Source organism: Balaenoptera physalus (genome assembly GCF_965194825.1).
Source record: "Balaenoptera physalus genome assembly, chromosome: 5".
Classification (NCBI taxonomy): domain Eukaryota; kingdom Metazoa; phylum Chordata; class Mammalia; order Artiodactyla; family Balaenopteridae; genus Balaenoptera; species Balaenoptera physalus.
The window spans coordinates 67271494-67285331 of NC_138884.1; the positions used below are offsets into that span (position 1 = coordinate 67271494).

Sequence of the window (13838 nt, forward strand, 5' to 3'; positions counted from 1 at the left end):
TTAGGATTTGTTTTGATAGATTAAATAAACTAATGGGCTGGGGATATACTAGACAGATTACTAAAATTTGCCAAAATACTATTAAATGTTTGTGGTATTGAATGGAAAGTCTAGGCAGCATTAAATAAAATTAAACTTCAATTAAACATTTACCTTCAGAAATCAGTGATGTGGAACGGAAAGGTTAAATAAATCTATGGATAGATGTTTCTGGTCTACCAGAGATTAAAATAACATATTTCATTTTGGGAGCTTTATTTGAACTGTGTATTTTTCTGAGTCTTTTTAAGTCTTCCATTTAATGGAAGTGTAGTTGATTATTTTTTTTCCTCCCAAAGGATGATGGTGTAAATGTAAAGGTAGATTTCACACATGTCTTTATTGGCAAAATATGTTCATTAGAAACTATATAGTCTCAGATTGATTAGTTCTCTTTTTAGCCCACTGAATAACAAGGTTTCTCTGAAGTACAGAAGACTATTTTAAAAATCAAGAGAACATTTTTAAGAGACAAATGGAAATGTCTTTGGTCATATGAATTATGAAATACATTTGAAAAGGCAGTACCATTTCACATAAATTTAATTCAAAAATATGGTGAAAAACCTGAATATAAACATCCAAAAAGTTCAATGAACTCCATGTAGGATGATCTCAAAGAGGCTCAAACCAAGACATGTTATAATCAAATTGTGGAAAGACAAAGACAGAGAGAATATTGAAAGCAACAAGAGAGAAGTGATTCATCACATACAAAGGATCCTCAGTAGTTTTCTCACCAGAAACATTGAAAGCCAGAAGACAGTGGGTGATATATTTAAGTGCTACAAGAAAAAACTTCCAAGCAAGAATCTCATATCTGGTAAAAATATCCTTCAAAAATGAGGGAGAAATTAAGACATTCCCAGATAAACAAAGCTGAGGAAGTTTGTTATTGCTAGGTTTATTCTGAAAGAAGATCTAAAGGGATTCCTGCAGGTTGTAATAAAAGGATACCAGACAGTAACTAGAAAGCCATATGAAGAAATAAACATTTCAGTAAAGGAAAATACATGGGCGATTATAAAAGCTAGAGTTGTTGTAACAATGGTTTATGACTCCATTTTTTGTTTTCTACATGATATGAGACTAATACCTTACAAAGTTATTGGTCTAAAAGCTAGTATTATTGTAACTTTGGTTTATAACTCCTTGTTTTGTTTTCTAAATAATTTAAGAGACTAATGCATTAAAAATTATTACTTTATGATTTTGGACACACAATGTGCAAAGATGTAATTTTGTGGCGTCAATAAGTGAAAAGAGTAGGGACAGAGCTGTAAATGAGCAGAGTTTTTGTGTGTTATTGAAATTAAGCTGGTATAAATTCAAATTAGAGTGTTATAATGTTAGGATGCTAAATGTAATCCCCATGGTAACCAAAAATATAGTTATAGAATATACACAAAAGGAAATTAGAAGGGAATTAAAACGTTCCACTAGAAAAAATCAGCTGAACATAAAAGAGACAGTAATGCAGGAAATGAGGGACAAAAAAAGTTAGAAGGCATATAGAAAACAAATAGCAAAATGACAAAATTAAGCCCTTCCTTATCAGTAAGTAATTTAAATATACATTGATTAAACTTTCCAACAAAAGAATGATATTGGTAGGATGGATTTAAAAAAATTACATGAGCCAACTATATGCTATCTCCAAGAGTCTCACTTTAGACCCAAAGACATAAATAGGTAGAAAGGGAAATGTTGGAAAAAGATATTCATTGCTGGCGTGGCTATATTAATATAAGACAAAATATACTTTAAATCAAAAATTTTACTAGAGACAAAAAAGACATCATCTATTAATAAAAGTTTCAATATATTGAGAAGACATAGCAATTATAAACACCTATGTCCCTAATAATAAACCATCAAATTATATGAAGCAAAAAGTTACAGAATTAAAGGGAGATATTGACACTTCTACAATAATAAAGGTTTCAATATCACATTTTAAATAATGAGTAGAGCAACCAGCAAGCAAATAGAGTACTTGAACAACGCAACCAACTAGATCTAACAGACATAAACGGGATACTCTACCTGTTGAGCAGGAAGTTCCAAACTACCAATCACAAGTGAGGATTCCCATGGTGTGGAAGATGGCAAAAGTCATAATGCCAACCTCCAGAAGTAGGTGCTTGCAGATATAGGTCCATGGCATATTTTACAGGTTTGGAATCTCCAAGGAAGACTCAACTCACAAGTCACTGGTGGAGCAATGTTTTACTTACAGAAAGGAAAATAAATAAAACAATTCAGTGTTTGTAGTGTGTGCAGGTCTCCCACTAGCCAGCAGGCCCTCCCCATAGTTGATTCAGGGTGATGGACAGCATGTACCCCACTTGTGATGCAGGTGAAGATACCATTCCCTTCCTGGAGGGACAGATATATTGGTGAGACTGGCCAAAATCCATGTAATGCACACTCTTACACAATACAAAGAAATTCACTGTGTACCCAGAAAATGGGAAAGGTTTCCCCTAATATGGAAGAAGAATCTGTTGCCAAGCAGCAAACAAGCACTCAGCTTTCATATAGTGGAATGTTCCAAATTTGGTGGGTTTTTTGTTTTGTCTGTTTTGTTTTGTTTTACATATAGGTAGGGATTACAATATGTACAACTAACCTTTGCAATCTATTTAGAGTTGTTTTATTATTTCAACTAAAATATATAACACTTACAAGTCATATAAGTCCTTTTATTCCCCCCCTTTATGTTATTGGTGTCATATATATTTCATCTACATAAGTGAAAACCCCAATGTTCTAATTTTGTGTTAAATAGTAATATGTATTTTAAATTATTTAAAAGAAGAACATTAGTCCTTTATATGTATCCAGATATTCACCATTTCTTTTGTTTTCTTTTCAGTTTGGTGTGTAGAATGTCATATAATTTTTTGAAAATATTTTTAAGTTGTTCTTTTTTTCTACCTCCCGTGTTTCTGGTGATAAATCTACTGTAATTCATATTATTGTTACCATATGTAATATTTTATTTTTCTCTGCCTGATTTCAGGATTTTAAAAAATTTTCAGCAGCTTGTTTATAATATGTCTTTGTATTTTTATATTTGTTCGTTTCTTGTTTATTGAGCATTTGCCTTTTATAAGATTTGGGAATTGGTTGATGTCATACATTTTTCTTCTCTGTGAAGTCTCTGCTGAAGGCTACTATGACATGAATGTTAGATCATTTGACATTGTCTCATATGCCCTTGAGTCTTGATTCATTTTTTTAAAAATATCTTTATTCTCCATTCTTCAGATTGAGCAATGCTCATTGATCTATCTTTCCAAGTACTCTCTCTTTCATCAGTTCTCTATTTTGCCATTTGACCCATCTAGTAAATTATTTGTGAAACTTGAAGTATTTGTTTTTCAAATCTTAAAATTCCGTTTAGTTATATTTTATAGTTTCCATTTCTCTGCTGAAAATTTAATGTCTTTTCATCATTTCAAGGTTGTATACGTTTTATTACTATCACATCCAAAATCTTATTGAAATTAAAATAGTCAAAAAGGACAATGGTTATTATAATATGTATATTTTTATTTTGCCATCCATCAATTTTGCTAATTTATCCAAGATCCCCATGGATACCAAAATCTTCTGATGTTCAAGTCCCTCACAGTTGGCCCTCCATATCCAAGAGTTACACATCTGCAGATACAGAGAGCCCACTGTATAAAATTTGGGCCCCATCAGTCTTCTAAATAGAGCTACATAGAAAATCCATGGTTTTGTAATTAATAATTTCACACACACATAAATATTTGCATTTGAGATTCTGTATGTTCAAATTTTACATTTATGAGTACTTTCTAATCCTATTTAATTTTGAGATAATTTTAACAGAAGAATATTTTTTTCATATTTCCAGTTTGGGGGTAAATTTCTAAAATCTCTAAAGATAACATACTAGATTTTCAAGTTTTTTCAACATTGCATGGAAAGTGAATGTTTAATTTACACAGAGTTTGTGCTTCAGATTTGATTTTTATTTGGAGAAGAAAGGATGGGCCTGCCAAGAAGAAACGTATTTGAGAATTTAAAGAAAACTCACTTAAAACTCTTCTTAAATTGGAATGTCATTTTTGTCTTCCCCAAACATGCTCAGTTGCAGAAGAACTTTAATTGACACCTTCCAAGTTGACCTCTAGATGGGATTTTAAGTGTCCTCATTGTTATCAGCACATAGAATCTTTAAAGTAAACATATCTTTGATTTCTTATTTATAAAAATGGGAATTAAGATACTAATTATTAGATTAAGTGAAACATTATATGCATATATGTGGCACCTGCCACATAATAGGAACTCAATAATACTAGTTACTTTTCCATTCATCCCCACTTAAGTCTGACAATCGATAAATTTCCAGAGCCTTAGCCAAGTTTTAATCTCTTACCTTAACCTCCACACTCTGTTTCTAAATCATGTAATAAGCATCATCTTTATTCATGATTTATATTCATTTTATTTTGGTCTTAAGTCTTGCCTGAATGCACAGCCCACTTGTTGTTACAGAAAGTATTTATTGAACTCAGAGTGCTTGGGACCTTCAGTTCACATATCCAAAGATTGATTATGTATTAAGTTAACCAAATGGAGTGTCTGGAAGCTACACTACAATGCAGCACATAATAAATATCTCTATAGCCTCAAAATTTCGATGTTCATGTTCTTGCATTCCTCTGCCAAGAGAACTTAGTAAGCCACACAACTAAGTCCACTGGGTTGAATGAAAAGGTTTGCTGTCTGCACAGGAAAGTTTTGAAAATAAATATTTTTATGTCAAAAATATTTGTACTTCAAGCTGGTTTTTTCTTATATGAAAAGAATCAAGGCAATTTAGCCAGGATTTGAAGGGTGTTGTGCTTTAGATTATAACACTTTCTACTTCCTATCTAATCGTTAGATTCTCAATCACAGGTAACCCTTGAAACTAGAGAAAATCACTGAAATGGAAGGCAGAATTTTTATTTCAGTTAAATAATACTGTCCTTTAATAAGACAATTGTTACATCTCTATTTTCTCATAAATAGAGACTTTTGAACTAAATCAGTTATTTTAAAAGATCAAGTATTTTTTCCTAACAAGATCTTATGATACTCTTGGTAATTTGAACAAAATTATGTAATCATAAAGAAAATTTTCATGGTTTTCTACTTAAAAACTCTTAAATCAGATATCTAAATATTATTGTAAATTAATTAACATATTTTCCGGGTTCCCTGAAAATGCACAAAATAGAGGATTGCGTCTCATAATAGAAAGCAAAAGCACCTAAAAATCTAAGTCATTCATTTATTTTTTCAAAGGCTTCTTTATAATGGTAGTTCCTCTCAGAAAAATATCAATTTAATCTTCTCTGTTTCTCACATTCTAGATCTGCCATTTTTCTTCAATAAATAAATCTGATTTTAAATGTAAATCTGTTTAGATGTTCAATTTATATACTCATTTATATGATTACTGTGTATACCTTCCACCTCACAAAATTAAACCATATTTCGCAAAGTTCCTAAAAAGACTAATATTAAGACAAAAAATCTTATAATTTTTCTAGTAAAGGTAATCTAAAAGCACATTCTAACTGACCATAAATGACTGCACAGAGAAATATGCTGTAGTTATTTTTATCTCTTACATTTATAATTACTTTCCCTGGGTGTTTTGTATTGTTTGTATTTCTTAATCTTAATTGCTCATGTTTATTTTTAAATGATGTGATGAAGGCAACTTTCTCATTAGCATCCTTGAACTTACTTTTAAAATATTGACAGTTGTAGCTGAATATCATGTTTCTAAATATGAGCAATTATTTGTATCATTTCACTGAAATTGGAGGGGTCAATTCTTCTGGTATGATCATATAAGCAAAAAGATAAAGCTTCCAGAACTAAAATATCTATACATTTTTATACTGGATAAATAGCCAAGTGTTAAATATAGTTAAAAAATAAGAGAAGTTGTGTTATTCTTTTTCAGCAGACTCTCAGTTTAGAAGCATTCACATATTTATTTCAATTCAGAATATTCATGTCTCTGATACACCTCCACTGGGGTCTATTTCTCCTCTTGCTCTATGGCAGTGAAGAGTGGATCATTCCACCAATTATAATATTTAGCAAGTATTGTTCTTAGGTCAATCCAGTAAGCCTGGAGGAATAGATGGGTTATCTGCCTCATTAGCATTAGACACTATACCATAGTGTTTTCACTGTACATTACTGAGTCAAGTACACAGGCCCAGATTCTGCTCAATTAAATTTACCTAGTAGCTGAAGTGAAAATATCTGAGTAGCTGATGGCTGAAATCGACCTTAGGTGTTTAATAGCTTGATTCCACTGAGAGGGTATCACCGATACTCATTACATCCTTTTCAATCCATTATCCTGATCAATGCAGTACTGTTTTCATGGTTCATTTGCTAGACTTTTCTTGAAACTGAAATCACAGCAGTTTCAAGCTAAAAGAGATTTTACAAATGATAAAACTAAAGAATCAGGAAGGTTAAGTGTTTTCCTTTTAAGTCATTCTTCTGAAACTGGTTTCTATTTTATTTTTAACTTGAATGTTATGTAAGGATAATTAGAAATATGCCCTATTTGCTAGCTCTCTTCTAGCCTAACCCAGACCGATTTTTTAGATGAACATGCTCCAAAGACATGATTTTGTGGTTTAAAAATTCATTGAAGGAGAAAGCCTAAACAACAAAATCAAGCAACCAATAAAAACTTGTTTGGGACTTTACAAATGGTATATAGTAGAAAACAGTTGGTGCCCTGGCACAGACCCAAGCCTGATTACATCAAAACCTTGAAAGAAGTTCTTATAGCTCTCCTATATCATAGGGCCACATGTCATTATTAGAAGCACAGTGAAAAATTCTGGTTTACAATATATTTGCCACATAATGTTAGTTATTGACTGATTTCAGCAAAAGGCACTGATTCTGCTGTCATTTCTTTTAAGTCTTAGGCAATGCCTTTTTGCGTGTGATATGAAAATTGTTTTAAGTGTTAATTTAAAGCCTTTAAATCCAGAAACGGAATTATTTTTAGAGTCTAAGTTTTCACAATAAAGTTCAAACATATGTTGTTATTATTATATGAAAAACATGGGGAAAAGTTATATTTTTTTATCCTAATGTCATAGTAATCATTTTCCTGTTAATGATCATTTTGGTTCATGGTTCCATTTTTTAATCTACTAATATCTATAGACGTTTTTTCACCAGAAGAAAATCACATGCACAAGCATGCATACAATTTCAGGGGATTTAAGGACACCAAAATATGTCCATGTATCTCAGTTAAAAATACCTGCCTGAATTAAAATCAAAGATGAAAATATCATCATTTACTTGGGAAAAAGGATGACATTCACTTTAAATGCCTAAAATTTAAGCTCAGTGTAAACTGAACAATCAACAGCTATAGTTGACTGACAGTGCTTTAACATTTCTAATAATGCCATTTCACATAGGGGAAAAAACAAATCTTCTTAACCAGTCACTGTTCAAAGTCAAAACATAGTGACATAAATATTCAATAGTATTTGAACTTTTGTGTACAATTAAGAATAGATTTTTTAATTTGAAATGTAATTCTTCTCTCAGAGAAGCATGTCATATTACTCAAAATTCACATTAGTAATATTTGCAGATGAATATTTTTATCATTTGAGTGACAAAAATGTGTGCGGATTTAACACAACTAATGATTTACTTTAAGAAGTTCATTTATGGAGATTGGGATTGAGACATATACACTAATATGTATAAAATAGATAACTAATAAGAAATATATATATATATATATATATGAGAAAAAAAGAAGTTCAGTTATGGTATAAGAAAGAAACAGCTGGCTGTCAGAAATGTTTACTGTGACTTTAACAGACAACAGCAGCTACAGAATGTAGAGTCTTAATGAAGGAGAGGCTCTAAGCTGCCTGTGGATAGAATTACAAATGTTTCAGGAATGTCACAGTAATTTGTTTTCTTCTGAGGGTAACCAAATAAATCTGAGATTACATTGCCTAAAAGAGGTAAAGTCCACAAGATGTGAATGTTAACAAGTTCTTCAGGCTCTTTGAACTAGTGTTTCATTTATTCTTTCTATTTTTCACTCTTTAGGTGTTATATTATTTGCAAGGAGCAAAGGGAATAAATCCTCACATTTGCTTTACAAGCTGAAGTTCAGTATTGTGGGGCTTAATCAATTTAAATTTCATGTACCACTATTTCCCTTGACATTTTACCATGGGGGATCCCACACATTTACCATGTTTCCATAACAAATATGAGAGGATATTTGGAGCATAAAATGAGCTGATACACAAGAGATTGTGAGAGTTTAAGTCTATGTAATTTGTCAACTGATATGTGGAATCAGACTTTAATTGGAAATGAGTTGTACATTACAAAAGTCAAAGTGTAATATCTAAGATATTTAGTGTCAGAAGAAAAATGCATGTGTGATAGAAATTAGGAAGTAATGAATGGTTAAGGCAGGAACATGTAATAAAATATGGTTTGCACATAGCAGTTTTGTAAGTTAATTAAGTAGAATCCAAAGTAGAATAGATTCTCAGATTCTTCTCTTTTTAGTTGTTTCAACCTAATTCCATAGACCATGTTCAGCAAACTATGGTCTGTGGACCAAGTCTGGCCTGTTAACAGTTGTTTTGTAAATAAAGTTTTATTGGGACATAGGACAGTCATTTTTTATGTATTGTCTAACTTAACTGACTTAACACTGCACCTGCAGAGTTGAGTAGTTGTAACAGAGACTATAAGGCCTACAAACTCTAAAATATTATCTCATCCTTTGCAAAAAAAGGTTGCCAACCCCACTCTAGATGTATGAAAATCCTTGAAGGTTAAATATACATTGTTTGCTTTGCAAATTTTTTTATGTTCAAGATCTCTTATCCAATGATGTAGCATCTAATATAAGCTAGAGAATTAAAAAAAGGTTTATATTTCCCAAAGACATTTTTTTATATAATAGGTGATAAATTCATGGTTGTATTAATCAGTGTTTAATTAGGACATAACTATTTAAAATGTTATAGGGCTAAAGAGTTTACTGTAGAAATTAGGACTGACACAAATGTGAGTGAAATTGTCTAAATGAAATAAGAATGATGGGAATTGGTAATAAGGTACAATCACTGTCAATAACAGCCTGAGTCACGGAACCAGTTGGGCAGATTTGAGCTTTAAGGGAAATCCTGGAAGTCACGCATGTCTAGCTGTCAAAGTGAAACCATGAAGGGAAATCTGGTGGAGATACCTGTGGAATTTGCTATTTTTCAACTTCAGTGAAGGGTTTGGCAGCTGTCTTGGGTCCACAATTGGCTGCTGGGGCCAGTAGTCTGAAAGATCACCTGGATTCTGGAGTCCTCCAGAATAGGCACCTCTATGTCTAGCTCTGACCTGCTCCTAAGGTCTTTGGAAAGTAATGCTTCTTTATTTCCAACTTTTAATTCTTATTCATTTTCCTGTTTTGGTCAACTCTAACTTAGAAATATATATGAAAGAGGAATATGGAAAATATAGTTTCCAGTTTTAGCTAAGTTGTCAACTATTTATTATGCTCACAGATTCTGTGAGCCAGAAATTTGGACAGGACACAGCAGGGAAGACTTGTCTCTGCTCTACTTGGCATCTCCTATTGCAGTTTGAAGGCCAGGACGTGGAATCATCTCAAAACATATTCATTTACAAGTCTGGTGGTTGGTGCTGGGAAAACTCAAAGAGCTAAGGGCCAGTAAGGCTGAAGCTCCTTGGGCATATTTATTTTATGTGGTGTCTACATGTGACCTCTTTAGCATAGAGGCTTCAAAGTATTTGGACTTTTTTGCATGTCCACTCAGGTATCCCATGGCACCTATCATCAGAGAGTGAGAAGTCATGTGGAAGGTCTATGCTTTTTATGACCAAGCCTTAGACTTGACAGCATCATTCCAATATCCTCTGCTTAAATGAATAGTCCCGAGTTTCTGTTGAGATTCAAGGGAAGCAAATGAAGACCACACCTCCCTTTGTTGGGAGAAGAGTCAGTCATATTGTTGGAAGAGCACATATTTCTTCAACCAGCTTTAGAAAATAAAATATGCCACACTTTTAAATTTTGTCATTCTTTTTGTAACTTCCTACAAGCACATTTAAAAATACATTTTTAGTGTTTCTAAATTTTTTGATATTAGCACTCAAAAATATACATTTTCCTCATGGAAGAGCTCAAATTATTTTAAAATTTGATTATTGTTTCTTCTTTGAATCATGAGATATTTACAAATAGTATTCAGAACTGTAAATTTTTTTATAGCATAGCTTACAGTATTTTACAATTTGATTGCTATACTTTAACTCATGCATTATTTACAATGGTGTTTACAAGTTTCCAAATGTATAATTATGTTCTAAATATATCTTTCTTCATTATTAATGTCTATCTAAATTCTGCTATTATCAGAGCATGTTATTTAATGATATCAATGATTTAAGTTTACAAACTTTCTTAAATGGTCCAGTTTGCTCTTAAATTATATAAATATCTTTTGTATGTTAAAAAGAATGCATATTCTTCAGTTGTTCATTTTATTTTTTTAATACACAGACCCACTAAATTATGCTGTTTAAACTTGGTCACGAAAGAAGTACTTACTGGTACCTTCTATATCCTGAGCCTTGGCCTTTATGCTTGGAAAATGTGAATGAAGAAAATTGACAAAACTTTTAATGAGTTGAATTCTGTAATGACAGGTAAGGAATGATCAACATACTAACTAAATAATTAAATGGAAATTAGAGATGATAACTTGCATGAGGGAAACATGAGGTAATGTGTATCATTAACGTCACATAACATTTGCAACACTGTATAACCTGATTAACGTTGACCTCATTGAAAGGCAACTTCTGTACACAGATGTCTTAGATGTGAGGGAGGGAGCCAAACAGATACTCTTTCCAGTCAGGAGAGACAGTACAAATCCCCTTATCTGGGAATATCCCTGGCAGTTTTTAGAAATAGCAAACATGACCTTGTGTCATGAATGAGGTAATGAAACCTGAGTGAGGGTAATAGCAGATGAAGTCAGAGAAGAGACATGGAACTAAACCATGTAGTAAGATTTGGGCTTTTACTCATGTGAAATGGTGAGTTATGACATGCTCTGCTTTCTGTTTTAATGGGATTATCTGCTCTTTGAGAATACACTCAGTGGAAAGAGGCAATCATGAGGCAAGTGCAGAAATCCAGGTAGAAATGATGGTGACTAGAACTAGGGTCCTAGAAATGGAGATTGAGACAAGTAGCCAGGTTCTGAATATATTTTGAAGACAGATTTAATAGAACAGTCTAATAGGTAGGAATGGGTATGAGAGAAAAAGAAAGAGGAGGACTCTACAGTGATTTTTTTTTTTTTTTTTTAGTTTGGCCAACTGGAAGGATGATACTGTAATGAACTAAGTAAGGAGGACTGCATATATAGAATGTTTTGGAAAATACCAGTGGCTCTGTATTTGGATATTGTAAGTTTTGGATGAAATTAGACTTCCAAATGGAGATATTGAGTAGGAAAACTCTGGAATTTAGAAGAGTTGTATGGCCAAAAGATATACAACTGTGAGCTGAAAAAATATACACAGTATTTTATAGCAAGAGACAAAATGAGTGCACCCAAATAATGTTTGTAAATAGAAGAGAGAAGAAAATATCTTGATTCTGGGACACTCCAATGATTGTTTGTCAAAAATGTAAGATGATTCAGCAAAGAAAATTATGAAGGGCTTGCTAAATTTTTTAGAAAAGAAAGAGCACATGTGTTTCTTAAAAGCCAAGTTAAAAGTATTGATTTATCAACGAGGTGTGTTTGTCAATGTTAAATGCTGCTTATAGGTAAAGTAAGATTAATGAGATTTAAACAAATATTCTGTTTTCTCTGCTTGGCAATCCTTATATGACCCATGGGTATAGAAATATCTACTTCTTGTAGTAAATTTGTTTCTTTTTCTACCAATTTATAAGATTTTTATTTTGAAAATATTCAAACATTTATTAAAGTTGAAAGAGTTTTACAGTGAGCACATGTATACTCATCCCCTAGATTTACTATATTTAGCTATACCCATTTATTACATACATGGCCATTTGTTAAACTTCATATAAATGGAAACATGCAGCATTTGCTCTATGTAAAAGGTTGATCTCAGTCAGCATAAGGTTTTGAGAGTCATTCAGTTTGCTGTGTGTTTTCCATGTAAGCACACTCTCCACCTCATACAGATGGATGACAAAGTTTTCAGGTTTTGGCTATTAAAAATAAAGCTTCTATGAACATTGTAGTATGAAGCTATTGTGAAATACATGTTGCATTTTCTTGGGTAACTACCTGAAAGTGGAATTGCTGGGTCATAGGGTGAGTTTTATAAGAAATATTTGAAATATTTAAATATTTAGTTTTATAAGAAATGGTTAAAATGTTTCCTAAAGATGTGGGAATTTTTACACACCCACAAACAAGCTATAACATTTCCAGAAGCAACTGGAAATTTACCACCATTTAGTAATGTTGGTGAGTGTAAAGTAGTATTCCATTGTGGTCTTACTTCACATTGCCTGATGTCTAATCATGTTGAGTAATTTTGCATGTGCTTGTAGGGCATTTGAATCCTTGATAAAATATCTGTTAAAATACTGCTTATTATTTAACTAGATTCTTTCTTTTGATAATATTGACTTTAAGTATTCTAAGTATATGTTGTATATCAGTATTATATATATGTATAGTATAGTAATATTATATATCATAGTACATATAACTATGTACTGTAAATATTTATCATATATATTATCTATAAATAATTTTATTCCAGTATGTGGCTTGTATTTAAAACTTCTCAAATAGTGTAGGTTGATGAGCCAAAAGGTTTTAATTTTGATGAGGTCTAATTTATTATTTAAAACAAAAGAAAAATAAGCATTATTTCCTTCTGTAATTTTTCTAGATAAATTTTACATATTTCCAAATCACTAGGACCTTATGTTTTCTTTAAAAGCTTTACAGTTAATTTATAGTTAAATTACCCTCAATTTTTTTTTTTTTTTTTTTTGTATATGGTATAAGGTAGAGTCAACGTTTTGTTTTATTTTGTTTTGTTTTATTCTTTGTGGGTATCCAATTATGCCAGCACAATTGCTGAAAAGGCATTTCTTTCTCTATAGGATTGATTTGGTGCCTTTTCTAAAAATCAGATAATCATAAAAGTGAGGATCTATTTCTGAGCTCTCTATTCCAGCTTACTGATCTATTTATCAATATTTATGCTAATACTACTCTGTCTTGATTAATATCATTTTATAATAGGACTTGAAGTGAGGTAGTTTAAGTTTTCTAAGTTTGTCTTAGTACTGTTCCTTGTATCATTACAAACAATGTTCCTCTTTATCTCAGGAAACACTTTTTGTGTTAAAGTTTATCTGATATTAATATTGCCATCTCATTCTTCTTATTCTTTTGGTTTGTATAACATTTTCCTTCCTATTTGTTTTGAAAACAACTATTTTTAATATTTAAAGAGCATCTAACATAAGCAGCATTTAGCTGGAAGTTGATTTTATGTCCTTTTCCACAGTTTTAAGAGTAAATGTAATTATTGATATGAATAGATTTACAACTACCATTTTAAAATTTCCTTTCTTTATTCCCTCTATTTTTTGTTTCTGTTCTTCCTTTTCTGACTCTTTTGTGATTATTACTAATATTTTT

At 31.6% G+C, this 13838-nt stretch overlaps 1 long non-coding RNA gene across 1 annotated transcript in view; it reads left to right on the forward strand.

Annotated features, from left to right (window-relative positions):
• LOC309661921 overlaps positions 1-13838 on the forward strand; it is an 859734-nt gene that overhangs the window by 163615 nt on the left and 682281 nt on the right. The gene's annotated exons all lie outside the window — the stretch shown is intronic.